General features: G+C 48.3%; 1 protein-coding gene across 10 annotated transcripts in view; it reads right to left on the bottom strand.

Annotated features, from left to right (window-relative positions):
- The window catches only part of NFASC (neurofascin), a 255,690-nt gene that overhangs the window by 200,965 nt on the left and 36,797 nt on the right, over positions 1-17,928 (bottom strand). The window contains exon 1 of one of the 10 annotated variants that reach the window (XM_049857966.1): positions 10,995-11,029. The exons of the other annotated variants lie outside the window; for them this stretch is intronic. The gene's annotated coding sequence lies outside the window, so the exon portion shown is untranslated. Of the gene's footprint in view, positions 1-10,994; positions 11,030-17,928 lie in introns of those variants that run through there. 10 annotated transcript variants of the gene reach the window in all.

Genomic DNA, 17,928 nt, shown 5'->3' with positions numbered 1-17,928 from the left:
TGTTGTGGGGTGGGGTGGGGGGTTGTTTAATTTAGAGATGATTTCAGGGGATTTTTTTTTTTTTTTTCAGGAATTTCAGGGGATAGTTTTGGTTCAAGGTTTAAAGATTCCTTCCAAAACCACCCTTCTTTATACTTAAAACTACTTCTTTTACATCCACTACTCCTCTCCCTTGAAAGGTACCACACATTCTTTTAAATAAAAGCAAACCTAGACCCAGTTGCAGCCTCAGGAAAGAACTTGGTCAAGTTCTAGTCCTCCTCATTCCAAAGAACTGCCCTGTCTTGGAAATAAAAAGAAATCCCACAGTCCTCTACCATGTCAAGAGAAAAATAATTTCAACATTTAAAAAAAAAGAAATTTTTTTTCCCCCCAAATCCCCTGAGAAAGCACATCCGGCGGGGGTTTTACAGAACCACATTCCTGCAGCCTAAGAGACCGCCCCCTTGGCCTTCTCCCACCCCGTGTCCTCCAACCCTATACCCCTCATTCTGCAGGAGCACCAGAGGAGCAGCACACACACCATCAGCTCCTGCCTGGGCTGCAGGCGATCCCCACTGAGCCCCAGTTTCCTCGTCTGTAAAGTGGAGATAACCGTACCCATCTTACGATTGTTTGGGGAGAGTAAATGAGACAACAGGCATAAAATTGTTTGGTACCGTGGCTGGTACACAACCAATGTTAGTTTGTATTAGCTAACCTCCCGGGTAGTGCAGATGGGTAATACACTTGGCTGCTAGACTAAAGGTTGGAAGTTTGAGTCCACTCAGAGACTCCTGAGAAGAAAGGCTTGGCAATCAATTAGAAAAAACAGACATAGAAAACCATACGGAACATAGTTCTACCTGGACACATACAGGATCCTCCTAACTTGGAGCCTACTTGACTGCAACTGCTTCGTTAACAGCAATTATTTTTGTGGACCACAAACTTTTTGAGAGCAGATACCAAGTTGTCATAGTTACATTCCTAGCACTTAGCTCAGCTCCTGGCTCACTGTGGATATTGAGCAACAATAATAAAAACATCTGAACAGGCCACAGGCTTATTTCACACTGGTCCCTGCTTCTGTCCCAAGACTGGCGTGGCTCAGCGTTGTTCCCCTAAAGTACTTATCCTGATGTAACCTTCCCTCTTCTCACTCAGAAGAATTTCCAATAAAATCAAACTGTAGGAGAAAATGCTCTCAGAAAGGGAAGCCTCTCTCCATATCACCCCACCAGGTCTTGCCAGGCCTCACAAAAGATTGGTGTTCCTCCCTCTGCCTGCTGGATAGCGTTCAGCAAGTAGAAGAATAATGAACCATCAGAGGGGATTCCAACCGGTGGCAATTAACACTCTTCCGGCTGGGAAGAAATTGAGCTCCATGATGCCCAGATCTGCCAACTCCCCTTCCCTCTTCCAGGAAACACCAACTGCTTCCACACAACTTGGGACAACCCAACAGATCAAAAAGAAGAGGCTGATAGATTAAATAAGATTGGCCTAATGTTGATAACTGTGGGAGCTGGGCGATGGGTACATGGTGATTTATTATACTATTCTCCCAATATGTTGTTGTTAGTTGTTGTTGAGTCCGCTCATGTACAACAAAACAAAATGTTACCCGGTTCTGCGTCACCTTCATGATCATTGATATTCTCTCAATATACTACTGTATCCTTTTTACCAAAAGAGCCCTGGTGGCTCAGTGGTTAAAGCACTCAGCTGCTAATCAAAAGGTTAGCAGTTCAAACCCACCAGCTGCCCCGTGGAAGAAAGATGTGGCAGCCTGCTTCTGTAAAGATTACAGCTTTGGAAACCCTACGGGGCAGTTCTACTCTGTCCTATGAGTCACTATGAGTTGGGTTCTTGGATAGCACCTAGAACAGTACCTAGCACACAGCAGATGCCTGATAAAATTAAGTTCCTCTTCTTTTTCTATTGTATTCTTGTATTAAGATGCTTAATGGAAGCAAATATATAGAAACCAAAGATTATTAGTAGTAATCAAGGGTGAGAGGAAGAAGGAAAGGGGGTAATTTTTGTTTAGAGGACATCGAGGTTATGTTAAAGGTGACACACTGATTTGGGAAGGTGGGCGAGAATGGTTGCCTAACTGGAAGAATTTCATCAACGTTACTAAATTCCCATGTGCTGAAATGGTTACGATGCTGTATGTTTTGTTATGTGTATTTTCATCACAATAAAACTATCAAAAGAAGAAGTTCAGTGGAATTAAACTCCAGAGGTCAGCTGGTGACCAAGAGTAACTAAGGCACTCTGAAAAGTTTCTAGAGAAAAGAACTCAAAACTCTATTGCCTGGGAAACCTGAGTCTTCCATACCATCAAATATTTGAAGTATAATCATTTTCCACAGGCACTAAGTAAGGAGACAGGGCAGTATGCTGGGGAGGAGAGCTGCATTCCACTCTGGGTCCTTGGGCAACAGTAATTTTAAGCAGGAGGAGTAGCTGGGAGAAGCCTTTGGACATTTAAAATACCATAATGACCCCACACTGGCTTTAGTTTGTATCTGTTTTTCCCAAGAACTGAAAGCACCCTAAAATATCCTTAAAATATGCCCACTCATAGAGATGGGTCAACTGGATCCCTGAAAGGCTGGGCAGACTGCAGCAAATCCTTAGCACTGTGTCTTTCTCTACCAGGTGGGCACACAGAATCCCTGCTGCCATATAAGAACCAGCGAAGCCCACTTCCTTTCCCATGTGCCCCAGGAGAGGAGGAGCTTCTGACCAGAGAACAAGCCTAACAGTGTGGTTTGGACGTTCCCCTGATCAACAGGATGGCCAGCTAGCCAAACTCCCCAGTGTTTGTCTTTCAGTATCTCCTGGATGCCCCCTCACTGTCTCAAACCCACAGATTGGACAGATGGGGAGAAGCTGGCCTCCTTCAGGTGCCTCTTAGCCTCTAGAACCCCACCAGGAACTGCCCCTATAAAGTCTGGTTTCTTGGCCTCCTTGCCCCTCAGTTCACTGAGCTCTAACCCAACTCCGAAAGACACAGAACTCCAGGGTAAATGGCCCCAAAGAGAGCAATTTTCACACTTACTTCATTGCAAAGAGTAACAGTCACAGTGACAACAAAACCTGCAAAGAGGGAAGAGGTGATATGAGGAAATTTTGGCCTGTAGCTGAGGAACCTGAGACATGGTGGGTTACTCTTTCAGCCATGAAATGCGTGTGGGACTCCAGAAGGGAAACCTCAGAAAACATGAGCGTGGAGAGATGGCTGAGACATCTTCTTCCCTAGACTCACTGCTGAAGTAAAGGGAAGGGAGGGATCTTTTGGGGGCCCTAAACCCAAGGTATATCTGAGGACATTGGTGGTTCAGTCATAGAAGTCTCATCTTCCATGCAAAGGACTAGCATTTTTTTTGTTTTGTTTTTAAAATTTTTTTTTGTGCTTTAACTGCAAGTTTTCAAATCAAGTCTGTCTCTCACACAAAAACTTACATACACCTTGCTACATACTCCCAATTGCTCTCCCCCTAATGAGACCGCCCACTCCCTTCCTCCACTCTCTCTTTTCGTGTCCATTTCGCCAGCTTCTAACCCCGTCTACCCTCTCATCTCCCCTCCAGGCAGGAGATGCCAACATAGTTTCAAATGTCCACCTGATCCAAGAAGCTCACTCCTCACCAGCATCCCTCTCCAACCCATTGTCCAGTCTAATCCCTGTCTGAAGAGTTGGCTTCGGGAATGGTTCCTGTCCTGGGCCAACAGAAGGTCTGGGGGGCCATGACCACCGGGGTCCTTCTAGTCTCAGTCAGACGATTAAGTCTGGTCTTTTTACGAGAATTTGGGGTCTGCATCCCGCTGCTCTCCTGCTCCCTCAGGGGTTCTCTGCTGTGCTCCCTGTCAGGGCAGTCATCGGTTGTGGCCGGGCACCATCTAGTTCTTCTGGTCTCAGGCTGATCTAGTCTCTGGTTTATGTGGCAGAGGACTATGTTTGACTCTTGGCCAAGGAACCTCATGCACAGCTACCACCCATCTGTCAGTGGAAGTTGCGTGTTGCTATGATGCTGAGCAGGTTTCATCAGAGCTTCCAGACTAAGATGGACTAGGAAGAAAGGCCTGGTGATCTGGAAACCAGCCAATGAGAACCCTATGGATCAGAGAGGTCCAGGATCGCCATGAGCAGAGAGTCGACTCAAAGGCAGCTAACAACAGCAAACCCAAGGTCACACACAAGGACAGAGAGCAGGCTGAAGGGTGTAGGGAGGTGTGGAGAGGACGGTGAGATGGGGTTAGGAAGTCGACTTGCAGGAGCTACGCTGATATAGGTGCCTCAGATTACTTTTATAAATAACTGTTATTCTTCCCTGAAGCTCATCAAAACCCTAGAAGCAGACACAAAGTGACCATGCTCTACAAATCCCCTTACGTGGATATTCTTATACAAGCAACACCAATCTACAGCACAGAAGGCAGCTCAGTGGTTGCTGGGTCAGGGGTGGGGGGTGACTGACTGCAAACGGGGATGAGGGAAGCTTTAGGGGTGAGGAAGATATACTGTATCTTTACTGGAATGGTGGTTACGTGGGCCTCTACATTGGTCAAAACTCATCTAACTGTACTCGAAAAGTGAGTACATTTTATTGAGTATAAATTATACCTCGGTACAGTTGATTTGGAAACCCTGGTGGTGTAGTGGTTAAGTGCTACAGCTGCTAACCAAAAGGCCAGCAGTTCGAATCCACCAGGTGCTCCTTGGGAAGTTCTACTCTGTTCTATTGGGCAGTTCTACTCTGTCCTATGGGGTCACTATGAGTCGGAATTGACGGCAACAGGTTTTTTTTTTTTTTTTGGTTACAGTTGATTTTAAAAGTTAAAAAAAGTTGATTTTAAAAGTTAAAAAAAAAAATCCTACGAGATGAGGCAAGAGAGTCACATGCTTTACTAGTAACTTAGGAGGCAAATCCTAAAGGCTTGGGAGGCAAGACAATGGATCACAAATGACTGTGTATTCACTGGCAATTCCATGCTGAGTCTAAGAGGGCTGCAGACCCCGCCTCCCTCCACCTATCCCAGGGGCCCCAGAATTTCAGAGTCAGGCAAACAAAGACCCCATCAGAATTCTCTTCAGGCTGATGGAAGTTAAAAAAAAAGTCCTAAATGTTCCCTCCCAACCTAGTTAATAACATCCTGTCTTGGTTGGGGATTTGTGGAAGGGGGGACAGGGTGGCTGGTACCTACCATTGGCTCCTCATAGTGCTTAGGCCCATTACCATGTCACTTATAACTTCTTCCCCTACAAAGAGCCCACAGCAGGGGACCTGAGGGGCATGGGGAGGGGGAGAGCTCTGAGAAGAGCAGGCAGCCCCGAGATTGGGACAGGCATTCCCAGGGCTTGCCAGGTTTCCAGCCCTCTGGCCTTCCAGACAATCCAATGAATTTTGCAGAATGTTCCCTCATAGGCTGCTTTTAGGTAGGAGAAGCACTTTAACTTTCCAACGCTGTGTAACTCTGCACCTCCAGGTCCCCTACTCTGTTTTTCATCCCCTTCTACTTAGACATATGTGATTTCTGGGAGGCTCCAGGCTTCAGCAGTTTCACCATACCCCTGGTCTAACCTGGAGGCTGGCAGAGAACTGTGGAAAGCTGGGGTCTCCCAGGATCCACAACAGGTGTCCACAGCCAAGGGGTGAGGAGTGTCAGAAGAAAGAACACGATCAGGAGGCGTGAATGTGCTCATAGTAAAATATCTAGCTCAAATGTACCTGCATTAACTTGGAGCCCTAGTGGTTCAGTGGTTAAGAGCTTGGCTGCTATCCAAAAGGTGGGCAGTTCGAATCCACCAGCCGCTCCTTTGAAACTCTATGGGGGCAGTTCTACTGTGTTCTGTAGGGTTACTATGAGTCGGAATAGAATTGACGGCAACATGTTTTTTTTTTGTTTGTTTGTTTGTTTTATCCAGCCTACTTGGCTGCAGGATTGTGAGGAAAACACAACAGACCCACATTCAAATCCTGACTCTCCCCACTTACTCACTGTGTGACCTCAGGTAAGCCACTCAATCTGTTTCCACATCTATAAAAGGAGGGTTCTGGTATTTGCTACATCAAATTATTAAAAGGACTAAATGAAGACATATAGCAAAGGCACAGAAGGTGGTGAGGATGTGCCAGCCTAGGGGCAAGGACTAGACGGCAGGAGAGACCAGGAAAGCTGGTAATAGGGAACCCACGGTCGAGAAGAGAAAGTGCTGGCATGTCATGGGGTTGTTAACTAATGCCATAAAACAATATGTGTACTGTTTAATGAGAAACTAGTTTGTTCTGTGAACCTTCATCTAAAGTACAATTTAAAAAAAAAAAAAAAAACAAGTGGCGAAGATGTGAAGAAACTGGACCCCTGGTGCGTTGCTAGTGGGAATGTAAACTTGTGCAGCCACTGTGGAAAAGAGTTTGGTGGTTCCTCAAAAAGCTAAACATTAGAATTGCCATATGACCCTGCGATACCACTCCTAGGTAAATACCCAAAAGAGCTGAAAGCAGTGATGCTAACAGACGTGTGTGCGCCAATGTTCATTGTAGCACTATTCACAATAGTCAAAAGGTGGAAACAACCCAAATGCCCATCGACAGATGAATGGATAACCATGCAGTACATACATACAGTGGAGTATGACTCGACCATAAAAAGAAATAACGTTCTGATACATGCTATGACATGCATAACCTTGAAACCATTATCCTGAGAGAAGCAAGTCAGGCACAAAAGGATAAATATTGCATGATTGCACTTATAGGAAAGATCTAGAATAGGCAAACACATAGTGACAGAAAGTAGATTAGAGGTTACCAGGGGTTGGGGGGGCGGTGAGTGAGGAGTTATTGTTTAATGGGTAGAGTTTCTGTTTGGGGTGATGCAAAGGTTTTGGAAATAGACAGTGGTGATTGTTACACAAAATTGTGAGTGCAACTAACATTACAAAATTGTTCACTTAAAAAGATTAAAATGACAAATTTTGTGTTGTATATATTTTACAAAAAAAAAAAAAAAGCACAGAGTGATGACTGGGGGCAGCCAGAAGCATTCTGGAATCCCCCTCCCCTCAGCCCCCTCATTCTGACCCTAACCAGTTTCTAGTAAAGTGGAAAGTTACCTCCTCTTTTTAGAATTGAATGCTAATGTGGGGCTGACTCCACCACAGGGCCCCCTGAGTCACCTACACCAGACGTGGCATATGCTGCGCCTGTTACACTGAGATGACCTTGTGGGCCCTTGAGTATTTTTTAAATGTCAACAGAAGTTCACTTTAGACATGCAAAGCATACTTGAATCCCTGAGAAGTATACACTGGGACGATGCTGGGACCAGGGCACAAGGCAGAGTTGTGAAGGGAGAAGGGCGCTGGCAGAGAAAGGAAGGATCTGGGGCAGACGCAGTGGGGACAAGCAGTCAGAAAAATGGGGAGAGGGAGGTGAATCCACGGTGGTGGGTTTGAAGTACAGGAACTGGAGGAAGGGCCCTGAAGAGCCTGTCACAGACCAGAGAGTGGATGGAATAAAACCATGATTCGATTTCCAGGCCCAAAGCAGCTAGATACTGGCTGAGATGTGAAGAAGGCCTGTGAATGGTTCCAGCCGGAAATCAGGAGGGTGTGTCCTGGCATAAACTGGAAGAAAACTCCCACCTCCAGAGACAAATAGGGACGAAGGCAGCCCAGGGCGCAGAAGGACTGGAACTTGAGCGTCTGGCCCAGCACTGGCTCCTACAACTAAAGCAGGTGGCAGCGGGACAGTCAGGGGACAGCTGGGCTGTCTAACCCGAGCCAAGCTGAGCAGCAGGAGACAGCACTATTAGCACTTGGGGAGGCAAGCTCCACTGTGTAGGCCTGCACCGCAGAGTCCTAAAACAGTCTGGGGCTGTTTCAAGGGGAACTCCAGGAAAAGAGGGGAAAAAGATAAGTGGCTACATGGGTCTAGACAGAAAGCTCTTCCTCCTGCTCACTCCTGTTGCTGTGACACTACCAGGCTCTGTGTAAATGATTTCATGAGTTACTTCATTTAATCTTCACAAAATCCAAGAGGCAGGTGCTATTAATACCACACTCGACAGATGAGGAAACCAGGAGGTCACCCTCCTGGGAGTAGACCTGGGACTGGAACCCAAGCAGTGTGGTTCCATCACCCATGTGTCTGACCACCCACCACATTACTTCAGGGAGCTGGCTGCACCCCTCCTCCCTGCAGCTCCTCAAGAAGGGAGAGATATGCCCACCCTGGGCACATTCATCTCTCAGGCTCCTGCCATGGTACGGATAAGGACAGCCCTGCAGCTGCTCAGTCCCCCCACCCCCCAAATGGGGGCACCAATCCAGAGCCTGTAAGTACACATGAACTAAAACACTTGTGTCCTGGGTAAGTAAAACATTTTCTGACTCTGTCCTGACCCTTGCATGCTCTGTGGTGGGAGGTCTCAGAATGGCCTCCTGGGGCTGTGGCCCTGTGCACCAGGCCCTGGCAGAAGCCAAGATTTCTTCCAGGGTGAACAGTGCACATCTGACTCGAAGGCATTAACAAAAAGTCCCTTAAATCACAGGCTGCTCCAGAGCTCCCCAGGGGTGGTTTCCTCTCTCAGCTTCCTCTCATGGCCTGAAGGGTTCTCCAGCTTCCCTGGACTCTTCCCTGGACCCTAAATCCCAGCTAGGTGCTTGGCTTGCCCCTAAAGCTGTTAGCTGGGTACACCCTCTGCTTACTGTCCCATGACTCAGCATGTCTTAGGAACAGGTTGCTGCTGGCCAGGGGTCCGGAGAGAAAAAGGGCTGCCAAAATCCCAAGAGGGAAAACCCCTCAAGTGATCCTCAACCCAGAGTACTGCCTGCAGGAAGACCTCCTCCGGAAGCACAAGACGCTCCCCAAAGATCTCCAGGAAAAGCATTCCACACAGCCCCTCACTGTCAGGAAGTATTTCCTTGATCTGACCTCTGTCCTTCTTGTACCACCAGAATAATCCACGATGGCTTTCCACTTGGAGGCAACACAGTGGAAGGGCTTGAGAGAGCGAGCTCTTGGATCAGATGACCAGGTGGGCACCTGGCTCGGTCAATGAGCATGTGAACCCGGGCAACACCCTGACTTCTTTGGACTTCCGTTTCCTCGGTTCTAAAATGAGGAGCACATAAGTTGTTGGGAGGTTTAGACGAGCTGACGGACCTCGGGTGCTGGAAGCGGTGGCTAGCACAGTAGCCGTGGCTGCTGTCATGGTGTGACAGCATGCCCATTGCTGGGGAAGGCCACCTTACCCACTCCACCAGCCTCAGAGGCGGGTGCCCACAGGATGACTGCCTGCTTCTGGGAGGAAGGCCGTTGCCTCTGGTTCCTGGACTTTCCAGAAACTTTCCCACAGCACGGCCAGTAAGCTCCCAGGGGTGGAGTATGCTGGTTGTTCCTCCAGGCCCGGCTGACTGCAGTTGGGTTGACCACACACATTCCCACTCCCTACCCCCAGCTGTTTCACCAGCTCTTCCTCCCTGTCTGTTAGAAGAGCATCCAGCCCAGCACATAAACAGCAGAAACAGTGCTCCTGGGAGCATACTGATGCTTCTAAAAATAGTCACTGCTTCTTCAGACTGGGGGGAGGGGGGCTATGGGAAGCGAATGTGTCCAAGAAGAGGGGAGCCCAAGGAGGAGCTGCAGGTCTCTACAGGGCCTCCTCATCACCCTGGGCACCGCAGGCCAGGGCTGGGTTATGCCAGGCACGTGCCGTGCCCAGGAGACCTGTGCTGTTTGCTTTGCACACAGGGCTGAGGGAATGTCCTGCAAAGTTCCCAGCACCTCACACTCTGCCAGGGTGAGAGGGGGTCTGGCCTGACTGTGGGGAGCCAGCATCAGTCCTATAACCCGGAATCACCTGACTCTGGCTCTAATGCAGCCTCAAAACTCCCTGGGGTCAAGTAAACCAAAACCAAACCCAGTGCCATTGAGTTGATTCCAACTCATCGTGACCCTATAGGATAGAGTAGAACTGCCCCACAGAGTTTCCAAGCAGCACCTGGTGGATTCAAATTCTCAGCCTTTGGTTAGCAGCCATAGCACTTAACCACTACGCCACCAGGGTTTCTTGGGGTCAAGCAGGGGCATTGAATTCTGGATCCCAACAAACTTTAAAGTCACTGGGTTCAAACCGTTGCCTCAGTGAGCCCTGCACCCATGGGGAGGACAGAACAGACTTCTCCCTCCCAACTCACAACCAAACTAGCACCACCTTCTCAGATGGAGCTGTCTGGGCTGAAAGGATTCCCTAATTAGGGTAGCTCTGGGTCAGCACCACTCCCAAATACCAAAGCAGACACTATCAGCTCCTGATGGGAGCCAGGTGACCCAGGCCTGTCTGGGCTCTGGCTTCACCCTTATTTTGGTTCAGCACAGGTGAAGTCTCCCAGAAACCAAGAGCTACTCTCCATGCCCGGAAACCTGCAGAGAGCAAAACAAATGATTCTTCTTCTGCACTCCTGACCTCAGGTGCAGAGATACCATGACTGAGCCGGGCTGGCTCGGCCGGAGGGGCAGCATGTTGGTGTGGGGTGGTGAAGGGTAGAGGGCTGAAGGAGGTACTCAGGACACCAGCAGAGGAGAGAGCCAAGTTACAGAGTTAACCCGGGCCCTGCAGTGAGATACATGACCCCAATGCTCCTGAGCACCTCACTTTCCCAGACACTCCTCATTTCTCAGACCCCTGCCCACCCATGACCAAGGCTTGCTACCCTCTTTCTTAAAATTTCAGCTCATTCAGAATCTCCTTCAAAATCCCTTCTAGTCTGCCTGCTTCATACTCCAGATCCTAACACTAAACCGGTCCACTGCCTGGGCTGGGAAGACTTATGGTCCTTGCACACACATGCTTTAGTGTAGTCAAGAAGCCACGCACGATACTAACACACACCACTTCAGAGTCTTTGAAAACCAAAGCAGAAGGACTCACACAGAAGGAGAGAAGGGGTGGGGGCAGGGGGCCAAGAGGTTGCGTAGAGTTGACCATCCTACCTGTCTCCTGAAGGAGTCACACATCCAGGGTCTTCTCAGTCTCCTCCATGGGGATGGATGGGAAAGCTAGGTGTTTCTTGAGCCCCAGGCCATCCCAGCAGGCAGACTGAGGCCCGAGCGAAACTGAGCTAGACCTTCTTCCCCCTGGATGCTGGTTCCAGAGCAAACACAGCAGCCCTGCCCTGGGAGGAATCAAAATAATTCCTGATTTCCCTGCTCCTTGCCACCCCCCTCTCGCCACCTCCCCAGCGCCCCACAGCATAAACAGGGCTTTATTATCTCAAGCCCACCATGTCCTCTGAGAGCACAGTGAATGGAACTCACACAATACTCTTGTTTATTAATAACCACTAGTCCCCCTCCCTATGCCCCGCTCTCTCACTTGCTCACTGCCGGGTCCCCCCTCATGCATAATGGAGGAGTTGTGTGGCCCATGACACAGCCAGGCTGTGCTCCTCAGGCTCTGAAGGGGACAGACAGAGAGAAGTACCAGGCTGGGCCAGGCTCCCCGAGGCGGGCATGAGGTGGGGAGCAGAGCCCCCAGTTAAGATTCCGAGACGTCATGTTTTGTGGGGGGAGCACAGCACAGCATAGGTGGTCCTGGCCCACCCTTGTACACACATCCTACATGAAGCCAAGCCAGGGAGGGTGGCCAGTCATGTAACGTTTATTCTACACCCACCCTATCCCTTCCAAGGCTGTATGCTGGACCCACACAGGACAATGGTTCTCCGCACGCCAGCCCACTGGTCCACTTCTGCTCTAGGGTTACGAGGCCAACCTCTCTCTCTTTCACTTGACAGCTCATATGCCCCCCAGCTCCCGATACTCCAAGTCATCTCTAGGCTCAATATCTCCAGTCCCTTCAACTGTCCCTCACATGAAACTCCTTTCCTTCACCACACCATCCTGTTTCTCCTACACGGGGGTGACTTCAGTACCCCAGGGTTTCTCTTAAGCTGTGAGGCCCAACTCTCCTGTCCCGCTAGTGGGAGTGGGTGTGTACCTTGATAACACACTTTTGAAAGGAAGTTCGGAAATATATTTTTAAAAATTATTGTCGTAAAAAATACATAACATAAAATTTACCATTCTAGCCATTTTTAAGTATGCAATTGAGTAATTAATTAATTCATAGTGTTGTGCAACCATCACCATTGCCTATTTCTAAAACTTTTTCATCATCCTAAACAGAAACCCTGCACCCACCGAGCAAGAACTTCCCATTCCTCCCTTCCTCCAGACCCTGGTAACTTCTAATCCACTTTCTTGGAAATAAGTTTTTAAACGCTTAAAAATGCTTATGCCTGGAAATCGATTTGGCACTTCCTTAAAAAGCTAGAAATAGAAGTACCATACAATCCAGCAATCCCACTCCTTGGAATATATCCTAGAGAAATAAGAGCTGTCACATGAATAGACACATGCATACCCATGTTCACTGCAGCATTGCTCACAACAGCAAAAAGATGGAAACAACCTAGATGCCCATCGACAGATGAATGGATAAACAAATTATGGTATATACACACAATGATAAAGAACAACGAGGAATCTGCAAAACATCTCACAACATGGATAACTCTGGAAGGCACTATGCTGAGTGAAATTAATCAGTCACAAAAGGACAAACATTGTATGAGACCACTATTATAAAAACTAAAAAAAAGGTTTAGACACAGAAGAAAACATTCTTTGATGTTTACGAAGGTGGGGAGAGGAGAGGGAAATTCACTAACTAGATATAGGTAAGAATTATTTGAGGTGAAGGTAAGGACAACACACAACACAGGGGAAGTCAGCACAACTGGAGTGAACCAAAAGCTAAGAAGTTTCCTGAACACAACCAAACGCTTCGGGGGACAGAGTAGCAGGCGCAGGGGTCTGGGGACCATGGTTTGTTTTGGAGAACATGTAGGTCGACTGACATAACAAAGTTCATTAAGAAAATGTTCTGCATCCCACTTTGGTGAGTGACATCTGGGGTTTTAAAAGCTTTCGAGTGGCTATCTAAGATGCATCAGTCAGTCCCAACCCATTTGGCACAAAGAGGATGAAAAACACCAAAGAAACAAGGAAAATATAGCCCAAGAGACAAAAGGGCCACATAAACCAGAGAGTCCATTAGCCTGAAACTAGAAGAACTAGATGGTGCCCGGCTACCGCCAATGACCACCCTGACAGGGAACACAACAGAGAGTCCCTGACGGAGCAGGAGAAAAGTAGGGTGCAGAGCTCAAATTCACATAAAAAGACCAGACTTAATGGTCTGACTGAGACTAGAGGAATCCCAGAAGACCTGAGATAAAGACTCTCTGTTAACCCAGAACTAAAACCACTCCCGAAGCCAACTCTTCAGACAGAGATTAAACCAGACTATAAAACATAAAATAATACTCGTGAAGAGTGTGCTTCTTAGTTCAAGCAGATACACGAGACTAAATGGGCAGCTCCTGTCCAGAGGAGGGATGAGAAGGCAGAAAGGGGCAGGAGCTGTTTGAATGGACACGGGAAACCTGGGGTGGAAAGGGGAAGTGTACTGCTACCTTAGAGAGATTGCAACTAGGGTCCCATAACAATATGTGTATAAATTTTTGTATGAGAAATTAACTTGAGCTGTAAACTTCCACCTGAAGCACAATAAAAAAAAAAAAAATTTATGCTCTTTATCTCATAAATTCTATTTCTTAAGGAAGTAAAAGTAATCATGGATAATTAGAATATTTAGTCACACAAATGTTCATTGGAACATTGTTCACGATGGTAAGAAAATTAGAAACAATCTAAACAGCCGTTGCTTGGGAAATTGATAAACTATAACATGTCCATGGATTGACAGGCAGTAGAGTATGGAAGTCATTAGGGTTTCAAATGTAACCTTGGGCAAGTTATCTAGCTTCTTTATGTTTCCCAAAACACGTTGCTGTCAAGTCGATTCTGACTCCTAGAGACCCTACAGGACAGAGTAGAAATGCCCCATAGAGTTTCCAGGGAGCGCCTGGTGGATTTGAACTGCCGACCTCTTGGTTAGCAGCTGTAGCACTTAACCACTACACCACTAGGGTTTCTCTTTGTGCTTCAGTTTCCTTATTTGTATAATCAGGATAATAATAGTACCAACCTCAAGTTACAAAGATTCAATGAATGACAGTGTCTGATTCATATAGTAAGTCGTAAAAAAAAAAAAAAAATTAGGTTGTTTTATTACCACTATCATAAGCAATGAAATAGTATATAGTTATTAAAATGATGAAGTGATACAGAAGAATACTTTAATATCATGGAAGATTGTTAAGAAAGATTGAAAAATAGGATAAGAATGCCTATCCTTGGATAGTAACATTATGGATAATTTGCATTTTTTCCCTTTGTACTTATTTATATTTTGTAAATTTTCTACAAAGAACATCCATTATTTTTGTTACCAAGGTAAGAAATGGTAATGGCATGGCACCAGAGCAGAGTACAGGGCAGCCGCTGGATCTGGGTGCCATCCTTCCTCTGGGGAAGACGTGTCCTGCGTTGCCTCTTGGACCACCACATCACACTTCCAGCTCGTATTGAGTTTCAAGCCAACAACTCCAGGCCCCTGGCCCTGTCCCTGGCCCTGGTTCCCTCCAGCCTGGCCTTTTCATGGGGGCCCGTTGAGCCATATTGCCTATAAGGAATGTAGTACTGATAGAGCCTGTAAGAGCACAGGAAGGATAGTGGAGCAAGGACCAGCCAGTGGGAGGTGCTGGCCCTAAGATTCAGAGCCGGAAGAGCATGGAATGCAGGCCAGAATGAGGTGGGGGCTGGGGGGATCCGCCCGGGTAGAGGCCACCACTTCTTCCAGATCAGCAGGGTAAACCAGGTGCTGTTCAGCCGACACCGACTCACAGAATCCCGTGTGTGTCAGCGTAGAACTGGGCTCCACAGCGTTTTCAATGGCTGATTTTTCAGAAGTAGATCACCAGGCCCTTTTTTCTGAGGTGCCTCTGGATGGACTCGAACTGCCAACCTTTTGGGTGGCAGCCGAGTGCATTAACTATTTGCACCACCCAGGACAGAGAGGGGTTAAGGGAAAAACAAGGATTTATCCCACACTGAAGAGGAGGAAATCAGCAGGCATCCAGGTGACCCCCGCTGGGCAGCCCAGAAGGTTGATTCCCTGCACCCGAGTCCTGTTCTCGGGTCCTGTTCTCCGTCAGGGTCAGCTCTGCTCTGAGCTCACTCACTGTAAGCCCACCTCTCAGAGCCACTTGTAGACAGCAGCCCTTCTGAGCCCAGGGAGCCCGAGTCCCTGGTGGAGAAGAGAGCAGGGAGGAGGTGGCAGCCCATACATAGGAGAGGAATGTGACGGAGGAGGAGAGCTGCCGGCCAGCGGCCTGAATGTGGGTCAGCCCACGCCAACACAGAATGGCTGGAATAACAGCTGGCGTGCCTGGGGGAGAGACAGCTCCATCCCGTTCTAAGCAGGGCAGCCAAGTCGCACTCCTCCTCAAATGCTCCCCATCATTCCCCTGCCATCCACACCCCTTGCTAAGGTGCCCGGTGTGCCAGGTCCAGCCCACCCACTCCTCCACACCATAACAGATCAGTCATACAATGCTTACAGATTTGGGGGATTGTGACCTTGCAGAGCGTGGCCAAGGGGCTGCCCATAGGAATGAGGGGACAGGGCAGGGCTGAGCAAGCCGGAAGCCCTCAAAACATATCTGTCAACTGAGTGTAGTGATGGTGGCTAAGTATCCGGTCTCATTTCTCGGTGCGTAGTCCCCACCTCCCAAGAATGGAAAGTGAGTTCTATTACAAGGAACTGATTGGCAAAAAGCATTCTGTCTTAGGTATTTAAGCAGCAGCTGGGCGACCCACTCAGAGGAGCTGTAAAACTCCCAGCACTGAGTAGGAGGTAAGCTAAGACCCCTCTGGGTGCTGAGACTCCAGGGTTACCCAGGGTTGGATGTAGCCATGGGGAAGCAAGTCATTGGAAGGAAAACTGTGAGGAGAGTGTGAGCAGCCCCTGGGGCAGCCTTTCATGGCCTGAATCTGCACCCGCCTGGGTCTGTCTCTGCGTTGGTGTGTGCTGTGAAGGTCTGTCTGTGGATGCCTATGGTGAGTGTGCACTGTGAGTGTGTGTGAAGGGTGTATACCTGACTGTCCTTGAGGAGGGGTTTTAGTCCCCATGTGTGTGCTCCAGTGAGTGTGAGTGTGCTCTGCTCATCTGTGTGTGTATATATAAAAGTGTCACAGTGTATACAAGTGTACCTGCCTGGCTGGGTGGGCATATATGTATGTCTGTCCCAATGTGTCTGTCTGTCTGCCTTGTTGTATGTGTGTGCCTTAGTGTGACTCAGTTTGTGTGGGTACTTGTCTTAGTGTGTCTACAAGTGTCTCAGTCCATGCATGTGGTGTTGGATGTATGTTTTCTTGGGTTTACAGGTTGGTGTTATTGTGTGTGTGTGTGCACATGTGTGCAACATACCCGCATGCGTGTGTCCCAGTCAGTTTTGAATGGATACATGTTTTCACACGTGGATGTGTTGGTCTCAAGGTGAGTATTTCCCTGGTTCCTGTATAGGAGCCCTGCTGGCCCACTGGTTAAGCACTGGGCTACTTAAGTGAAAGGTCAGCGGTTCAAACCCACCAGTTGCTCCATGGTATAAGGATGTGGCAGTCTGTTTCCGTAAAGATTATAGCCTTGGAAACCCTACGGGGCAGTTCTGCTCTGTCTTATAGGGTGCTACGAGTCGAAATTGACTCAGTGGCAATGGCTCCAATGGGTATGTGCATCTCAATGCATACACTGCATCTCTGTGTTTCTCTGTGGGGCGGGGGAAGGCCTATGTATGTAGAAGCAGGAGAGGGTGGAGCAGTCCCATGGTTTCCCTGCTGTTACCAGAATGCTCTCCAGTTAGGAATATCATGTGTGGATCCTTCCCATGCAGACCCTGCAGTGGGCCCGTTTCTGCAGAATAAAACTCAGCTCCCCCAAGCTGACATCTAGGGGCTTCCCTGCTGCATCCAGTAACCTGACTCACTTGCTTTTCTCCAAGTGCCTGGGATAGCCCACCTCCACACCTCTGCTTATTCTGCCTCTTTGTGTAGAATTTCCTTGCCCGTCTCTGCCTAACAAAACACTGCTCATCCTCTAAGGCCGGGCCACCTTCTCCAAGGAGCCATTCCAAGCCCTCAGCTAGACATGAACTCTCCCACCCAGCTTCCGAAACACGTTCCATACACCACTCACTAAGCACAAATCCCATCCTCCTTTCGTTGCACTGATGTGTGCAAGTATTTCCTCTCTTATCAGGCTGTGGATAACTTTTGATCAGGGACTTCATCCTGTCCTTTACAGCTCCCAAGGCGCTCAGTCCGATGTCTTGTGTGAAGAGGCCCGCAGTAAACTTTGCTAAACGAGACGGCTTGAGTTTAGCTACCTAGCAAGCTGGAAATCAAAAGAGGTTACCCCAGCATTCGCTGGCTTGAGTGCTTTAGAGCTGGGCTAGTGCAAGACATAGGCTCAAGACTCTCCAGCTCTGGTGTGCTTTGAGGCCAGAAAAAGCTGTTTAACCTCTCTGCACTCAGTGTCTCATTGCGTCTGAGGGAGCTTTTTCTGGAAGCAAATGCCCAAGGTCAGATAGGACATCTCTGCTATCTTCTTCAATCTCATCAAGAGTGGTTACCTAAGAACTGACCTCTCTCAATGGTCTACACAGCTCCTAAAGTCCCATCTACCCTGGAGTTCATATGGCTGGCTCCTGCAGCCAGGACTAAATCCAGCTAAGTCAATTTTCCTTTAGCAACCCTTGATCATCTCCCTTGCTCCCCACCCCTCCCTGCAACACACTCCAAATCCAAGGTTCTCTCAGGTAGGCTGGCCTTGGCATTGTGAAGATACAGCTTATCCTGCCTCCCCACCAGCCAGACTCCAGCCTCCCGAGCTGAGTAAGAC

Source organism: Elephas maximus, chromosome 18 (genome assembly GCF_024166365.1).
Source record: "Elephas maximus indicus isolate mEleMax1 chromosome 18, mEleMax1 primary haplotype, whole genome shotgun sequence".
Classification (NCBI taxonomy): Eukaryota; Metazoa; Chordata; class Mammalia; order Proboscidea; family Elephantidae; genus Elephas; species Elephas maximus.
The sequence above is the reverse complement of the archived record's forward strand: the minus strand, read 5'-3'. Positions and strand labels throughout refer to the sequence as shown.